This window comes from Vulpes lagopus, chromosome 2 (genome assembly GCF_018345385.1).
Source record: "Vulpes lagopus strain Blue_001 chromosome 2, ASM1834538v1, whole genome shotgun sequence".
Lineage (NCBI taxonomy): Eukaryota > Metazoa > Chordata > Mammalia > Carnivora > Canidae > Vulpes > Vulpes lagopus.
In genome coordinates this window covers 69,744,645-69,763,949 of record NC_054825.1, presented here as the reverse complement: position 1 = coordinate 69,763,949, position 19,305 = coordinate 69,744,645, and positions in this window count along the sequence as shown.

Sequence of the window (19,305 nt, the reverse complement as noted above, 5' to 3'; positions counted from 1 at the left end):
CTCGAATCTGTTGGTGAACATGCTTTGTACTTAACTGTTTCATAAATTTGCCGTCTAAAGAGTTCTGGTGTGACAGTTCAAAATTTGTTACTCCTTAGTTTTCACTGGAGACTAAGGCTTCTAAGAGTGAAAAACTCTGCTAAATATAATTAAGACTAATGGGAATAAGGGAGGCAACTCTATGTAGAAAAGTAGAAGATGTGTAAGAAAAATATAAGGAATGGGAATATATTTCTGTTCAAGGTAAAAGAAAGCAATTTTGTCCTAAATGAGACTGACTGGAAAGAAATGGCTTGGGACAAATTCTGAATGCAAAGGAAGGTGTAGAAGGTTTGTGAAGGGAAATCCTTGGAAAGGAATTTTAGGTGTGGTCAGGACAGACTAAGATAGAAGTGACTGGAAGTACTTGGGTATAAGATTGAAAGTCTGCTTTCTATTCAAGAGTTTTCTTGATTTGTTGGTCTGCTCTTGATAAGAAAATCTAAAGGGTTGTTTTCTCTTTGCCTGCCCACAAAAACCAGTTTCTATGTTTTGCCTTTTATCAGGTCTTTAATCCTATTTGGGTGTGTGCTTTAAAACTTTCTAAGTTTTTAACAAACTTCTCCAAACCGCCCTAAGTAACCAAACTCACACCGTTACACGCACAGGAACAACTTCTCCAAACCCACCTACAGGCTAATCCAGCTCAGGACCAGGGCCCCTTCTCCTACCAGTTCCCTTTCTGTTCTTCCACCCCTAACTCTTCCCTCTGCAACGTCACTCTGTCAAATGTTACCTCTCATCACGCTCTTATTGGCAGTTTCTTCTGGAGCAATGGCACCCTTTCCAAATCTCTCCATACCTCTGCCTCTCTCCTGTCTGCCTGTCTCCCTGGTTCCCCGATTAACTATCTATAGTCAGGTGGAAGTAGCCCTCCTCGCCAGCCCCCCGTAAAAGCAGAAACGAGTGATCTTTCTCCCACTAGTTATCGGGTTTCCCAGGCCTCAACCCTGGTGGCCACGGAATTGGGGACGGGGGTCTAATCCACTCTGCAGATACCACCAGGGACCCATCTGAAAGGCTTCAAATGGTCGAGGCCTGGCAGAGTCTCTGGCTTCCCTCCAATGCCAGGGAACCTCAGTGGCCCGCTGGACCCTGCAGAACCCACGTGCCTGGGACCTCCTCACCGCAGACAAGGGCCGAGCCTGCCTGTTTCTCAACAAAGAATGCTGCTGCTACATCAGTGAAACAGGAACGGATTTGCCAAATGTCTCGAGTATCTGTCAACCAACTCCTCCTACACCCCTACTCCTGCTTGCCCACTCCGAGGGACCCCACGAGCCCCCTACTCAGCAGGAAGTAGCCAGATCTGAACCGATGCCCTATAAAAACAAAAGGATAGGAATGTTGGGCTGTGGGATCAAGGGGGATCAGGAGATACCAACAAAACGGCAGACCCCCACCTTGTTGCCCCCACCTCAGAACTTTCCCATCACCAGCAGACCGCTTGGGGACAGTCATCAAGGGGAGACAGGACCTATGTAGGAAACCTGAACCGGACTTTGCCCAGACCCCACATAAGGACATGGGCAGTTATTGCCTCATGCCAGTTTCACCGGTAATATGCCTAATACCTATCACCCTGGACAGACACACAACCCCTTACCCCTCCCCCCTTAAAAAGCCCGCTTGCCCTCCCCTCCACGCGACTTCCCCACTCTTTTCCTCTCCTGTGGGCCTGGAACCTCGCCCGAGAGCCTGTCCCATTAAAAGCCTGTTTCGACCAACTTTTGCCTGGCCTCTCTCTTTCATTTCACTACCGATGGGAGTAAACCTGACATTACTGAGTTAGTTAGGCAGCATGGCAGGGAGGGTTTAGCTCAAAGCTCAATGAGCCATGGTCAATGATTGGGGCCAATGAGTGATGGTGGTGGGTCCTGAGTGGATTGTTCTTATGGTAGGGTCCTCACTGTAGCTCACTGCCCTTAAGTGTTCAGCCTAGTGTTGTTGCCAGGCTTTCTATAGCTCTTCATCATTCAGTATCCGTTGGGTAAATTCCCTTTCTGCTTAGGTTTTCAGGGATATATGTTACATATTTGCAACCAAGAACCCTGACTAGTACTCCATGAATTGGGAAGGAACTTGGTTTTCCCACGAGTATATATCCCCTTTGCAGGGCTTTATAGTATATGTAACGCAGTCCTGGATTGTCTCCTAAAATCCTCCTTATGCCTCTATGCAGAGAATAGCAGTGTGGTTCGGAGCTCTCATTTCACAGTACAGGGTTTGCTCTCTTTAGACAACTGACTCTCTTGTTGAGCAAGCCATTTAACCTCTCTGAGCCTTAGATCCTTGTGATAAAAAGGATACTACAAAACATTTGTGTGCAGCTTAAAGGCATTTAAAATAATGTCTGTTCCATGAGAAATTGTCAGCAAGTACTAGCTGTAAGTAGTAGTAGGAGAGATGATGAGGATGAGATGCTGCTGCTGCTAATATCAGTATTACTGTGTGAGAGAATAATTATCTATGACTCTCCTCTTAAGTCATGCAGATGTAGATGGTAGAGTTAGGATCTACTCTATTCTCCTGGCTTTCCATAGTTCCAAAGCTTTGTGATTAAACATAATGCAGTGGTTCTGAGCCTTTTGTCCTGCATGGCTCATGTCTACAGCACTCCCAATGGCCTTGTCTAGAATTTGAAGATGCTCTTCCTATACTGTACTGGGGTGGTCATGTTTAAACCTATGTCCATTTTGGTGAACATTAGTAGCTCATACCTTACCTCTGTTTCTCTCTACTCAGATCCCTGCATTTCTCCTATATCCATTTCTATATCCTCATCCGAGAATTTCTGCAAGGTGAGCTGCTGCTTCTGATGGAAGTTATGCTGATGGAAGTTTGTGTGTTATAGCTCCTAGGGCTTGGGTGGGTAGGAGACTGAAAATGATAATTAAATAATCTAGTTGGTACTACATGGTGGTGTTCTGATGGTAGTAGTGGAAGGTTTTTCTTGAGCAAGCATCCAGGAAGATGCAGCCGTGGAACCAAGAGGCAGCAGAGGAAAGTGCCGAGAGGGCTCCAGCATTTTGAGATGGAAGAGTCAGATAAATCTCCTCCTTCTCCCCTTCTTCCTCCTCCTCCATTTGCTTCTTCTTCTTTTGAGAGAGAGCGGGAGAGTGAGAGTGCAGAGTGGAGAGGGAGAGAGAGGATCTTAAACAGGCTCCACACCCAGCTTGGAGCCCAACACAGGGCTCAGTCTCATGACTCTGAGATCATGACTTGAGCTGAAACCAAGAGTTGGATGGTTAACCAACCGACTGAGCACCACCCAGGTGCCTCTTCACTTGTTTTCTCTAAGACTCTCTTGTTCAAGAATGTTGCCGGTACCAAAGCAACAACAGATACCATAACAGATGAGAAGCTTAGCCCCAAACTCCAGATGTGTGAAATATCACTTACTTTATACCATATAATTCAGTCATTCTTTCTCTGCTAGATAATTAATTCAGCCATTCTGAGGGTTCTCCAATTACAATGCCCCCCACCCCTGGCCTCTGTCTCATGGATTTGGTTCAATGTTTCATGTATTAGTGCCATGTTTGGGACATAAGGAGAAACTGCGGGACCTCTGATGATGGGTCATCTGTCTTTAAGCTGAGACATCCTATGCCTCTGTCCCTATATCATTTCAAGTGTTGGGATACTATTGCTTCCTAAATATGCTGGGGCTCTGAAAGTCTTTGTGAGTCCAGGGTCTGTACCTAGGGTGTCCTGTACCCACAGCACTTCCTAGCATGTTGCTTATTCCCTGGCTGTGATGCCAGGAAATGGAGTCTGGATCCCTGTTGATTTAGCACACAGCTCTCTCTTTTCAGTCTTCTTGAATTTCTATTCCTTTTCTCGTCTGGGGAGAGTCTTGTACTTGCTCTTGTACTTTCCTTCCTACATCCTCTGGGAACTTGTAGAATTCTTCAGGAATTATTCTATTTTTTGAACCACATGTCTTCCTTGGGCACTGAGCAGAGTTCTGCTACTAGCTTGAATAAGGGAAGAGGAGCTATGAGGAATTCTCTATACTCGTTGATTAAATATCCAAAGATTTTCTAACAGCATGAGCAAATTTGAATGTGATACTCTGAAATTTAGTGTGCGTCAGCTCTATTACTACCAGTCAGTTTCTGGAGAAGTCAATTTGCTATTCTGTGCCTCAGTTTCCTCATTTGCAAAAAGTACTCCAACTCCCTAAGCTCAAGACACTTATGAGGATGAATGGATTAAGAGATACTAAGTGTTTTGAGAAAAGAAAAAAAATGCTACTACAGATATCTGAAATTAGTAAATGAAACCCTCAGGACTCGCATGAATGCTGAAATATTTTGTATTGGCTGTAGTATTTTGATGTTGAATTTGTGGAAAAATATAATCACTGAGGAGAGGGTGAGGGAAGTGAAGAATGAAAACAAAACCTCATATGAAAAGATAATAATGATGTTTCTCATCTCAGAATCATCTCCAAATTGCCTGTTTTCCTCCCATCAAACAATTGATGGGCAATGAGATTGTGCTTATTTGCAGTTAAAGCTATTGCAATGTTGACAATTAAATGTACAGCGGAACAGAATAATGGAGCAGTCCCGTTTTATCACCAGTGTTAGCCATTTTCTCCACAGGGCACAAAAAGCTTGTGGGAGAGCGCTGAGCTCTGCATGATTTGTATGTAAAATGTATCCTCTTTGTAGCCTGGAAGTGCCTCAGTGGGGTCAGAAGTTTGTGTTGGGTCATAGTGGATCTGGTGGTCATTGCAGTCACTCACTGATAATTGCTCAGGCCTTCATTCAGTCCTGTCCTCCTCATTTCTTTGATTTGATGAAGAAATTGACTTAGAAGAGTCTTTCATGACTGCTATCAGCCTCAGGGTGTGAGAGTTTTCCACCTTTATAGCCATTGGGTTCAGAGATTTCTCCACCAGTGACCTTGAGACTATAGCTTTTCAGTTTAGAGACTAATAATGGCCAGAAATGCAGCAACAGTAATGAAGAGAAAGTATAGCAGATACTATTGATGCTTGCCCCTACCCCTCAGCTTACCTGGGTTCATCAGCTGCTGTGGGACACAGTTGCTTCCTACTTGTAGCACCCGTTTCTCTTTTTTTTTTATTTTTTTTATTTTTATTTTTTTTAAATTTTATTTATTTATGATAGTCACAGTGAGAGAGAGAGAAGCAGAGACATAGGCAGAGAGAGAAGCAGGCTCCATGCACCGGGAGCCCGACGTGGGATTCAATTCCGGGTCTCCAGGATCGCGCCCCGGGGCCAAAGGCAGGCGCCAAACCGCTGCGCCACCCAGGGATCCCTCACCCGTTTCTCTTTTGCTGTGCCTGAAAATTTGCTTTGGTGCTGCTCAAATTTGCTTCACCATTGTAGGTCAGTCTGGAAATATGTGTGTGACAGTTTCATTCTCAAACAATGGGGCATCTCAATCAGTAGGGGACAAACCAGTGGCTTCTTTTAATGCAGTAGTTCTCAAAGTGTGGCCTCTGAACCAGTGATATCAGCGTCATCTGAGAACTTGTTAGAAATGCAAATTCTTGGGCCCTATCCCAAATGTACTGAATGGGAAAGTCTGAGAATGGAGCCCAGCAATCTATGTTAACCAGCCCTCCAGGAGATTCTTCTGTGTCCTCAAGTCTGAATACCGTTGCTTTCATGGGATGATTCTAAGGTGGCTTTCATGCATTTTCTCAGACAGTCTAGATGGGCTAGAGCCACTAATACATCCTTTGTTGACTCTTCTTCCTTCCTGGTCTTGCTTTGCCCACCTCCTTATTTTTACTTCTGAGGATCATCTCCCAAACAAACTACTGCATCCAAACCCTTTTCTTAGGGTCTGTTTTAGGGACTTACAAATTCAGGATGAAAACCACCATGTGTTGAAGGTTTGCCTGTGTTAGGTGCTTTTTTTTTTTTTAAAGAATTTATTTATTTACTCATGAGAGACACAGAAAGAGAGAAAGAGGCAGAGACACAGGCAGAGGGAGAAGCAGGGTCCATGCAGGGAGCCTGATGTGGGACTCGATCCCAGGTCTCCAGGATCACGCCCTGGGCCAAAGGCAAGGGCTAAACCACTGAGCCACCCAGGGATCCCCCAGGTGCTTTATATATATATAATCTCCTTTAATCCTTCCAGATATAGAAACCAAGGCCTAGCAAAATGAATTTATTTGTCTAGAGTCATTGCTTGTATGTGCTAGTCATCATTTGTTTACATCTCTTTCTGACTACAAAATGCACACACACACTGAGGACTGCAAAGCCAAACAATTCATACATATACTGAGTTAAGGGGATGAAATTTGGAGTCAAATTTTTGTGTTTATTTATTTTTTTAATAAATACTTTTTAAATTTATTCATGAGAGAGGCAGAGACATAGGCAGAGGGAGAAGCAGGCTCCTTGGGGAGCCTGATGTGGGACTCCATCCTGGAACTCTAGGATCACCCCTGAGCCAAAGGCAGACAGATGCTCAACCACTGAGCCACCCAGGCGTTCCAATTTTTGTGTGTTTAAAAGCCAATCTACTATGTCATAATTATATAACCTTGGGGAATTTTCTTCACTTCTCTGAATCTCAGTTTTTTTATCTGCACAGAGATAAGCATAGCCACCTCATAGTAGCACTCACCATAGCATTCATAACATTGTTTACACAGGAAACCATGGTGGCTAAATATGATTTCATTTGATCTCTACAACACCTTGAGGTGGATGTCCTTTTCATCTTTATTTTATTTTTTAAAAGATTTTACTTATTTATTTATTTGAGAGAGAGAGAGAGCAAGCATGAAGGGGGTGCAAAGGGAGAGGAAGAAGCAGACTCCCTGCTGAGCAGGGAGCCTGATGCCAGGCTGGATCCTAGGACCCTAAGATCATGACCTGAGCTGAAGGCAGATACTTAACCAACTGAGCCACTGAGGAGCCCGTTCATATATTATATTATATTATATTATATTATATTATATTATATTATATTATACTATATTATATTATACTATATTAATTTATTATATTTATTTAAAAATATTTTATTCATTTATTTATTTTGAAGTGGGGGAAGTAGAGGGAGAGCACAATCAGTCTCCATGCTGAGCATGGAGCCTGATGAGGGGTTCCATCTCATGACCCTGAGATCATGGCCTGAGTCGAAATGGAGAGTCAAGACTCTTAACCGACTGAGCCACCAAGGCACCCCTCATCTTGATTTTAAACAGAAGGAAAGTGAGCAGCCTGAATTTGCTTTCCCAACCCTCTCCTGATAGGTCCCTAAAAACCTCAAGCAATTCTTGCTCAGTACAAATGTTTGTAGAAACATATTTTTACATTTCATCAAGAATATTCTGGTGAGATGAGTGTTGCTTTCTTGCCATCAGGAAAAAAATCAGTACTTAGAAACATCATGCAAATTTAACAGGTAGTAGGCAGGAACACCCTTAGCAGTGCCTTTTTTTTTTTTTTTTTCCGATGGGTCTTCTTTTTATTTTTTATTAATTAATTTTTATTGGTGTTCAATTTACCAACATACAGAAAAACACCCAGTGCTCATCCTGTCAAGTGTCCATCTCAGTGCCGTCACCCATTCCCCTCCAACACCCGCCCTCCTCCCCTTCCACCACCCCTAGTTCGTTTCCCCGAGTTAGGAGTCTTTATGTTCTGTCTCCCTTCCTGATATTTCCCAACATTTCTTTTCCCTTCCTTTATATTCCCTTTCACTATTATTCATATTCCCCAAATGAATGAGAACATACACTGTTTGTCCTTCTCCGATTGACTTACTTCACTCAGCATAATACCCTCCAGTTCCATCCACGTTGAAGCAAATGGTGGGTATTTGTCGTTTCTAATTGCTGAGTAATATTCCATTGTATACATAGACCACATCTTCTTTATCCATTCATCTTTCGATGGACACCGAGGCTCCTTCCACAGTTTGGCTATTGTGGCCATTGCTGCTAGAAACATCGGGGTGCAGGTGTCCCGACGTTTCATTGCATCTGAATCTTTGGGGTAAATCCCCAGCAGTGCAATTGCTGGGTCGTAGGGCAGGTCTATTTTTAACTCTTTGAGGAACCTCCACACAGTTTTCCAGAGTGGCTGCACCAGTTCACATTCCCACCAGCAGTGCCTTTTATAGCCACAGGCCAGGTAGAAAGGAGCTTGGAGCTGGAAGTGACCTTCAATATAACCTAGTCTAGCTGCCTCATTTTATGGATGAGGAAGATGTAGAGGAGTTAAGGAATTTGTCCAAGGTGATATTCCAATTTAATGGGGCTCAGAGCAAGCCCTAGTCAGACTAATGGGAAAGTACACCAGGGCAGTACCGGCCTCTTTTTCCTGGCTTGATTCTAGGTCATGAGACCTGTCTCTGCCATGTTAGTGGCAGCTACAGAAAATCCCAACACATCGAAAAAGCATATTTTTATTGCTGCAAAACTGTTTACTACACTCATTCCCACCTCCTAAAATCACCCCATTCAGAGGGGCCAGAGAACTCTGTCAATGTGAGCCTCAGAGCCTCCTGGTTTAAATAAGACACCTGAAACTGATTCCTTCCCTAGGTGCCCAGAAATTCTTTCCCTAAAAAACCAGTGAGGATGTGGCTTCTGGTTACCTTTTCCCAGCTGCTCAAGGGCTTGATAAGTTCTCCACAGTTTCCCCAAAGTGAAGAGAAGAAAGTGACCTGAAGCCCAGCAGAATCCTGTCTCCCGTTGTTATGCTCAGAGGCCTTTGAACAAATGTCCGATGATGTCTACCTGTGGGGGAAGAGTGACTGGTTCCCAGAACTGCCACACTACAGGTTGATGGGTGATCCCTAGAGTGGTAATAGCAGAGCTGGTTTCCTGCAAAGACTGACCATGTATTTCCCGTTTTTCAGGCAGGCAGGATTGTAGGATAGAGAGGCACCTACTACTGCAGGACACAGCAGAGACTTGACTTACCTGCCCATGCAAAGTGTCAGTGGAGCTTCATCCAACCCTAATTACCTTCCTCACTCCCTTTTGGGCCTTGAACAATAAGAAAGTTTCCTAAATGTTCCCAGGGTCAGCTTTACTTCAGTTGGATTGTCAAAGCACAATTAATTTGTTCTAAAGCAGGTTATTAGTTGGGACTGCAGCACTGTAATTATTAATTTAGTTATGTGTTGTGTGGTGTTATATGTTGAAAATGTGAAGACTGTTAAAACATCTATATTTGAACGTTAGTGAAATTTGAAATATATTTCTATAAAAAGTAAAAATAGAGTATTTCTGTATATAAATCAATATATATATAAAGTATTATATATAGCATCAAAAATCTCACTGGAGAGAAAGGTAAGGAGCTGTAAGGATGCCCTTTAGGATAGCAGGTAAGAGGGTGGGGTTGATCACACTATAAAATATTATTAAATGGAAACAAAATAAGAGCCACTGATGGCTTCACCACGTATAAATTTGACCAATCCTTTTTAAATCTATTTCTATTTCCTGCCTGCACCTCCTCCTGGGGGTAATGAATTCTGCAAATTTATTACCTGCTGTGTGAAGCAATACTCCCATCAAGCACACGGAGAAACCAGCTCTTCCAGCCAAGGAAGGTGAGTGAACTCTCTGCCAGTTATTTCTGCTTATTAAGTGTGGCAGGGCCATTTGTGAGGTGGAGGGATTTTCTGACAAATTGTGTCATTGTGATGCATCGTTTTCACAAATTAAGTTACTATGCAGATTTAGGAAGCTTGAGCAGTTGGTAAAATTTTATCTTATGGATACCAATTGTATTTCCATCTTTGAAATGATTGCTGGAGAGTGGATAAAACTGATGGTTCCAGGACACCTGGGTGGCTCAGCGGTTGAGCATCTGCCTTCAGCTCAGGGCATGATCCCGGGGTCCCAGGACCAAGTCCTGCATCAGGCTCCCTGCGAGGAGTCTGCTTCTTCCTCTGCCTATGTCTCTGCCTCTCTCTCTCTCTCTCTCTCTCTCTCTCTCTCTGTGTCTCTCATGAATAAATAAGTAAAATCTTTAAAAAAAAAAAACACAAAAAACTGATGGTCCCCTTGCTGGTGAGTAGGGCTTCCTGGTATGCATTTTTGTATTAGTTTCATTTTTGACCCTTGTTTGTGTCTTTCTTTCCTTTTTCTTTTCCTTTCTTATTTACTTTGAATCTATGTTTTCTTGCTATTTCTGAGATGCAGTAAACCCTTTTTGAACGTGAGGTGAGGAGTTAACAAAGCAGAAACAGGCAGATCTAGACAGAAGCACACAGATGGAAGGAGGCAGGGACATGGAAAAGTGACTAGGAAAAGATGCTGAGGGGCAGAGACAGGGCCAGAGAGGGACGAGGGTGTGAGACTTGAGTAATGCAGGGACTTACACCCTTCCTATCACTACTCACCTCAGAAATGTAGCATTCTTTGTTGACTATTCCAAAGTTTCATGTTTCAATAAATTGATCTCTGAATAATGGCCAACAAGTGATAAAATACATCAATTACTCAACCAAATGACAAAGCCATCAATAGTCCTGTAGAAGCAGAATACATGACCTGTATTCAACTGCATTTTTTTTCTTAAGTCAGATTTACCTAGGTATTGATTAAAAAGATTTTTTTTTTTTTTTTTTAAATTCAGCTGTAGCAAATGACATCTCACCCGAAGCTTTGGAGCTGCTGACTTTAACTGAGCAGTTCCAGTAAGAAAAGAAATTATGGGCAGATAAGGTACAGGACAGGAGGTGGGATTCTAAAGAGTAAAGCTGTTTATTTTTATTTATCATTATTTTTAAAAAGGTTTTATTTATTTATTAGAGAGAGAGAGTGAGGGCGAGTGAGCACAAGCAGTGGGAGCGGCAGGCAGAGGGAGAGGGAGAAACAGGTACCCTGCTGAACAGGGAGCCTGATACGGGGCTCCATCCCAGGACCCTGGGTTCATGACCTGAGCCGAAGACAGATGCTTCACTGACTGCGCCACCCAGGTGCCCCAAGAGTAAGGCTGCTTATTTATTTATTTATTTTGAGTAAGGCTATTTAGAGTAAGCTTTTACAATTTCACTTTCCTTTGCCTTTCCTTTTATTGCTCATCAGAACTTTTTTCCTGATCCCTTTCTTTCATGGGTTCCTCAGCCCAGTTACTCAGATTCTTCTCTCTCCTTCAAGATTGCATCCCAGGCCACCGCTCCTTGGGTGCCCCAAGAAACTCAATTTTGTCTACTTTATTCAGAGCCAGCTGGCTCTCTGCACACCCTACTAGACTCTAGTCTTTCCTTTCCCTTCTATATTCAAAGATTCATCCATGTGCAACAAAGCTCATTTTACCTGTCATGAGTCTTGGGTTTAAACAACAGAAAACAACTTTGGCTAATCTAAGCAGAAAAGGAATTTATTGGCAGGTCATAGCAACTTTTAGAATCAAAGGAGAGTTTATAGAAACAGCCTCAGAAAATGGGCAGGAGGCAAAGAAAGCTCAGCAGGCACCAGAGTCATGCAAAAGAACAGTCTAGTTGGGATGCTACTGTGGCACCACTGAAGATGGAGAGCTTGCTGTTGGTGGTGCTGCTACCACCATATACAACGTGACAGCCACTGCATCCTTGATTCCATCATTGCAAATAGTTTCCATCTTTGAATCTTGAGGGAATAATAAAAAAAATGCAGACCCAGATTGGCCTAGCCTGGGTCTTGAGATTGCTCTGCTGATTAGAGAGTGGGGACAGGGAACAGTCTCTCTTTCACTGCTATAAGCCCTGCCTCCTTCTAAGCACCATACTGTGCAGAGGATTTCCCCTAGCTGGGAAGGATGTACAGAACATTGGGGAGCCAAAAAAGGGGGAAATATTCCATGGAGCCTTCTGTTTCTGGTCCTCACCATTTAAATCACTTGGGGCCCTACAGGATTTGGCAATTACTCTGAATGATGTCAGAAGTCCTTAGAAGGTTTAGAAGAGAAGAGGGGCATGATCTGACTTGTGTTTAATAGAATTACTTGGATTCTATGTTGATAATAGATTATAGGGGCACAGATTTTTGGGACAGGCATCCTGTTATTCTGTTGGAATTTTTAATAACAGTATATTCCTTTGTACTCCTACTCTCCTTCCCTAACCTGATTTTATCCCTTGGACTTCAAAAATGATGTGTCCCATTTAAAAATAGCCATTTCGAATCTGCTTTCCTTTTAATTTGATAATTTCCCTGCACTTTGGCTAGTTTTCAGTCTGGCCCTAGGAGTTAGTGTCTTAGATAATCAGTTAGGTCTGCCATTTTGGATATTAACCAAATGGGTGAAACAGATCCTTAACATCAAGCTAGCCAAGAAGCAGATTCTCCTCTACACATAAACATGAAGGATGACCATTTTGGAGACATGCAGTCTCCCTCCACCCTATCCTCTCACTTACATGTTTATGAACTTAGTGTATAGAATTCCTAGCTTAGCAATGGATTTGAGAAACTTCTAGTTCAGACATTTTGATACAGCCAAAAACTTGTGAATTATTGTCTGCATAATGTTCAACTCAAAGTATATATTTTAACCTTGAGTCCCTTGGCTGGCTTCCCATCTGCTAGTCTTTATCTATGCATTGATTGAATAAATGGAAATTGACTTGCCTTCTCACACACTGTCCTAATCTCCCAGTGCTGGCTCTGCTTCTTCTCCTCATAGTGTTATTCCACCCATGTGCTGAATTTACCTGTTCTAAGGATGGTAAGAAACACGACCTTCCCAAGAAGGTCATTTGCTTTCACATTAGCTGAGTCTTCCCTAAGTTCACACATGCAACAAATGTTAATTCTCTTGAGGTTTATTTTTATTATTATTTTTTAGGTAGGCTGAACACTCAGCATGGGGCTTGACTCAAAACCCTGATACTAAGAATCACATGCTCCACTGACTGAGCCAGCTAGGTGCTGCAATTCTCTTGAGTTTTACTCTTGAAAGCCATCTTGAGTGGTGCCTGGATGGCTTAGTGGGTTAGGTGTCTGCCTTTGGCTCAGGTCATGATCTCGGGATCCTGGGATTGAGCCCCATGTCTGGCTCCCTGCTCAGCACTGAGTCTGCTTGTCTCTCTCCCTCTGCCCCCTCTCCTCCTGCTGGTGTGCACGTGCGCTCTCTCTTTCTCTCAAATAAAGAAATTAAAGAAAGCCATCCTGAGAAAAGTGCATAGGGAGTCAGTAGCCCCTAAGTTTGGATGGTTTCTTTTATTTTCCTTTATTTTTCTCTAACTATACCTCTCCCCCATTCTATTTAAGTAACTATTTACTTCCTTAGGTGGCTCAATCCACATATACTTTATTTTTAGTTTGGATGAAATAATGAAGTTTGGAAGTGGAATATATAGAAAAGGGAGTTCAAGTATTAGTTATTTGATAAATATATGCTGATTTGATTTGATTGTTTTTCTCGCTCTTGCAATGTTTTTGTAATAGCATTCTTAGATGCTATTTTTTAGTAACAAGAGAGATTATGAGAGAGAAAGCTTCAATTATTTGGGAGCAGAGAAAAGAGGATACTAAACAATGATTTTAAAACCTCTGCTATGTGTGACTCTGAGCCAGGGAAAAGTAAACAGAGGTCATAAGCAGGCCCCACTTTTGCCAGAGTAGGTTTCTAAAAACTCTAATGAGGGAAATTTCATTTCCCTTTTTAGGGCTACAATTCTTGACTAAAAGTGTAACATATAAAACAGTCTTGCATATGGTAATATATAAATATATAATATTTACAAAGGAAAATATTATAAAATCAATCTAATCATTTAAAACAAATATTATAATTTCCATAAAATATTAATAAATATACTGTATATATTTGCAACAGAAGGCCCCACAAAATATCACAAAACACATATAACCTACCAGATATGAATCTATTGTTTTATAAGTGACCTAAAACATGTCAGTTAATTCTCTCATGATTATTATATCCAATACCTATTTTGTTTTCATTTTTATTGTTTAGAGGATTTATAAATATAATTTTGATGGCTTAAAAGCAGTGGTTTCAGGCACATGTATCAAGGGAAAAAGAAGTTATCTTTATCTGTGCATCTGTTACAGAACAAAGTAATTTCTACCAACCCCAGAGCTATACCCTCGACAGGTTCCCAGTAAATCATTGCTTTGTGTTGTGGGCAAAAGTGATTGTGTGTCTTCCATGGAAAACCAAAGCCATGTTTACTAATAAAGGCCTCTCTCTCTTTCAGGTTACAGTAGGGAGATAATTCACCTTCTCTTAACCTTTAATGCTTCAGCTGGCTCTGCCCTATTGCAGAGTCCACTGCATTTTCTCTGCAGATAACACTCTAGACCACTGATTCATTATATCTCCACTGCCACCCCCTAGTGCCAGCCACCACCATCTCTATCCTGGACAACAGCAATAACCTCCTAATTATCTTCCTGTTTCTACTCTTGCTTACCCTTCAGTCCATTAGTCAGAGTAATCTTAAAACATGTAGATTAGATAACATTTAAAGCCCTCCAATGGCTTTCCATTTAACATAGAATGAAATTGAAATTTTCTGCTGCTGCTCATCAGCCTAACACAATCTGATCTTCCCTCTCCTCTTCCTGTGCTGTTCCGTGCCCGACTGGCTCTTCTCAGCTCATGAACCCTCTTTCAAGAGTTATGATTCACCAAATCCTTTCCATTTCAGGGACTCTGCGCTGCTGTTCCTTCTGTCTCCCTGCCAGGAATTTTGCACTCCCAGCTATTTGTGTGGCTGGCTCCTTTCCTCCCTAGCACTTATTACAACTAGTAATTATTTTGCTTATTTATCTATTTATTTTATTGTTTACCTCCCACTAGACTATAATAATAGTAGATAACTTTTATAGAGTACTTGCAATGTGACATGTTGGCAGGCAATGCTGTTTAACATGAATTAACTTGTTCATTATAACAACCTTATAAAGTAGGTGCTATATTATCACCTATTTACAGATGGAGGAACTGAGGCACAGAGAAGTTAAAGTATTATGCTGTAGGTCACACAGGCTGGAAGATGGCAGGGCCGGGATGTAAACCCAGGTGGTAGAGCTCCAGCTCCCTGCCTTTCAATTCTATGCTGCGTTGCCTGCATGATGGCATGTCTGCCTTGTTGACCATTTGTACCCAGTGCCAGCACATGTCTGATGCATGGTGTAGTAAGGACAGGTGTCCCAGTTTGATGTAGGTGAGAATCAACCATATCCATTGAACCACTGGGGCAGGGCAGAGGGAGAGAGGAACTACGCAGATGAACTTCCTCCATAAAGAATGCCATAATTTTTGGAAGGGAAAAGTAACTGAGTCGGCCTAGTGTCCAATACTCAGATTTCTCACAGACAACAACTCCTACTGATCTGCCTGGGGCCTCATGCAGAGAAGGAGTGTGCAGATTAGTGATAAAAAGATGTTTTATTCACAGATGTGTAATAAAATTGTAGCACAAACTGTATTGTTTTGGGGGCACCTTTAATGGAGGAGATGGGCTTTCTCTGCTTATTTTCTCAGCTCCTCCTTTGCCAAGGAGCACCATCACAAAACCTTTAGGGCACCAGTGCAGGCATCAGAAAGGGGCATCTGTGACCAGTGGAGACTGTGGTGAGGTCAGGTGGAACAGGGAGCTCTTGCCAGCAGAAAGAGTCATGCGTCAGCAGTTCCTGTGCACTTTTCACCGAGTGTGCATGATGTGCATATGCATGTGTATTTGCAGGGCCTTATATCTAACATGAAAAGATGAGGCCTAAATTCACTGGACTTTGAGTTAATATTGTTACTATGACTTCACTGGTGCCATAGCTGGTGAGGCTGGGGAGAGCTTTGTAATGCTTTCACTCTATACACATTTAATGAACATATACTTACTGAACACTTACTATGTTTTAGGCACTATGATAGGTACTGTTGATACTGAATATTAATGACCCCTGGCCTTGGGGAGCTTATAGTAGAGCTTAAATCATAGGGGGATATGGCTATGTAATGTGAATCACAAACATGTGATAAGTTATACTGCAGAGGGAAGTACAGAATGCTTTGGGATTCCCCAGAAAGCAGTACTTACTTCAGACTGAGGATGTGAGGAGGAAGGGCAGAGAAGGTGACGGTTGATCCGAGTCTGAAAATAGAACAAACCTGGACAGAAAGGAAGAGGTGAAGAGGACCTGAGTGTGTACAGTCTTGGAGGCATGAGAGAGTGTGGGAAACCACAGGCACTGAATATCAGTAGGAGAGTAGGTGTCAAGATGCGATTGTGGGCAGGCTGGTGGGAACCAGATCATTGGCAATTTGACAGGTTTGGATTTTATACTGGGGCAGGGAGATCCACTGAATTTTTTTAGACAGAGAAATGCTAGTAGTAGATCATGTTTTAGAAAGGCCAGGGTAGAGAATGGCTGGACAGGAACTAGAACGGACATGAGAGGCCAGTTAAGAGGCTGCTGCAGTAATTCAGATGGCAAAGGATGAAGTGTGAATGGAAGCCAGCCACTTGGCTGGAGACAGTGGCGGGGACTCTCGAGAATTTAGGAGGTAGCATACACAGGACCTGGCAACTCTTTGGATGTGGGGTGGGTGAAAAGCAATTTTAACATTATCAGTTTCTCACTTGACTGACTTGGTGGATGGGTGGTGTCATTTCCTTAAACAGGAAGGAGAGAATGAAGAATAATTTGTGTGTGTGTGTGTGTGTGTGTGTGTGTGTGTGTGTGAGATTTCAATGGAGATATCCAGTGGGGAGGATTGTAGAACTGGTATATAGTAGGAACTCATTGTATGTTTGTCCAATTAATAAAGTTGGTAAAGCTTTTGTGGGACTTGATAGAGCCACCTGGTAAGAGTATACAGCCAAGAGATGAAGACTAAAAGTGGTCCTAATTTAAGGCATCGGGGGTGTGTAGGATTCTGAAAAGGAGACATAAGGAGTAGTTAGAGGAGGAGAAACTCCAGGAGAGAGAAGGGACCTGGAGGCACATCTGGGAGATTTCAGAGGGGGTAGGCATCACTGATGTAGAAACATCAAGTAAAGGAGGAATTGGAAAGCTCACATCTAGTTTACAGATTAGGGAGAGATTGGCCAGAAAAGTTTATTATTGACCTTGCACCCTATACCAGGCACTGTAGGATGCACCGCACTTATGCTCACACAGGTGTACCTCAGTTAGGGTTCAGTGGAGTGGTGGAGACTGAACCAGATTGCACTCAGTTGATAAAAGGGTAGTTTATGAGACAAGGGAGACTCAACTAGAGAGCACACTATTTTTTAAATTAATTAATTAATTAATTAATTAGAGAGAGAAAGAGAGAGAGAGAATGAGCGGGAGTGAGGGGAGGGGGAGAGGGAGAAGCAAGCTCCCTGTGAAGCAGGGAGCAGGATACAGGGCTCAATTCCAGGGTCCTGGGATCATGACCTGAGCTGAAGGCAGACACTTAACTGACCAGGTACCCCAAGAGGGCACTCTTAAGGGTAGTTAGTTGGTATGTGCCATAAGAAAAGAGATTGAGTGAAAATCAGAGGGATGTTGTCTTGAGGGAGTTTTTCTTTTCTTTTCTTTTCTTTTTTAATATTTTATTTATTCATGAGAGACACACAGAGAGAGGCAGAGACATAGGGAGAGGGAGAAGCAGGCTCTCTGTAAGGAGCCCGATGTAGAACTTGATCCCAGGACCCCGGGATCACACCAGGAGCCAAAGGCAGATTCTCAACCACTGAGCCACCCAGGTGCCCCATTGAGGGAGTTTCTCCTTTTCCTTTCCCTTCCCTTTGCATTCCCTTTCTTTTCTTTTCACTTCCCTCCCTCCTCTCTCTCTTTCTCTATTCTTTCTTTCTTTCCTTTCTTCTTTTTTTCCCCTTTCTCTCCTTCTCTTTATTTCTTTCTTTCTTCTCAGGGTAAGGTCTTTGAGAAAGTGGGAAAGATTGGAATGGGAGCTCAGGTGGGAGGACTAATCCTGAACAAGAGGAGGAACATCTGATGGGGACAGAGGTGTGGTTAGGAGTGCAGGCAAAGAGGTGGAGATGGGAGAGCAAGACATGAAAGGGGTTCATTCCTCCCATCTCCATTTTTCTCTTTGGGCAGAGGGTGGGGAGATGGTTAGACAATAGGACTTAGGAAGGGAGATAAAGCTTAGAAATTATGAACATGAGAAATGAACCTGGAACATGTAGAAGGATTGCGAAGCACTGTGAAATGTGGAAGCCTTTTTTTTTTTTTTTAAAGATTTTATTTATTTATTCATGATAGTGACAGAGAGAGAGAGAGAGAAAGAGAGAGAGGCAGAGACACAGGCAGAGGGAGAAGCAGGCTCCATGCAGGGAGCCCCACGTGGGATTCGATCCTGGGTCTCCAGGATCGCACCCTGGGCCAAAGGCAGGCGCCAAACCACTGCGCCACCCAGGGATCCCAAGGCTTTTGATTTCATGCTTATCCGTCACCCAAAAATGTGTGTGTGTGTGTGTGTGATTCTCTCTGTAATGGTCCTGACTGGAATGGACAGGTGGTCAGCGGCACCAACCCAAACTGGGGATTTGCTGATTATGTGTGACAGACCCTTCAAAATCTAACCCTAGGTAGAAGTCGCAAAGATGAGTGAACAACAGCTGCACGCAGACTGCCAGCCCATAGTACTAAAACTTTGCTGAAATAATAGAGAGTACTTCACTCTGTTGGAAATCCATAAAGCCCAGCTACTATGTCACTGCACTCTAAGAGAGCCAGATGGTAGAGTTCAACCCAGATGGCTGGAAATCCAACGAATGAATGAGTGAAAGTATGAGTGGTGAGGTGACTCCTACTGGGCAGAAAGAATGAAATATAAAGCAATTAAAGGTGTGGAATGTGGCATTCTTATAATTACTTACTATGTACATTAACTTTCTTTGTGGAGGCACACAGATATATATATTTTTTCCTAAACCCTGAGTTTTCAGTTCTGTGATAAAAGAGGATGTAATGAGAGAAGTAACAGAGCCAGGGAAAAGTTACAGACCCAAGGGTGCAGCTGTTGAAGAAGAAACTCCTCCAGCCTAGGGTAGGAATTCATGCAGTGGTAATAAAGGCTGAGGGCACTCCGTTTTTCCGCCTCCCCCCAGCTTTTTTGAGGCATCATTAAGAAATAAAATTATAATATACTTAACAGTGTGCAAAATGATGATTTGGTATATGTATATATTATAAGATTTCCATGACCAGGTTAACACATCTGTCATCTTACATTGTTATTTTTTTTTCTTTTGGTGAAGATGCTTAAGATCTGCCCTCTTAGCCAATGTCAAATATACAACATAGTATTATTGACTATTGTCACCATGCTG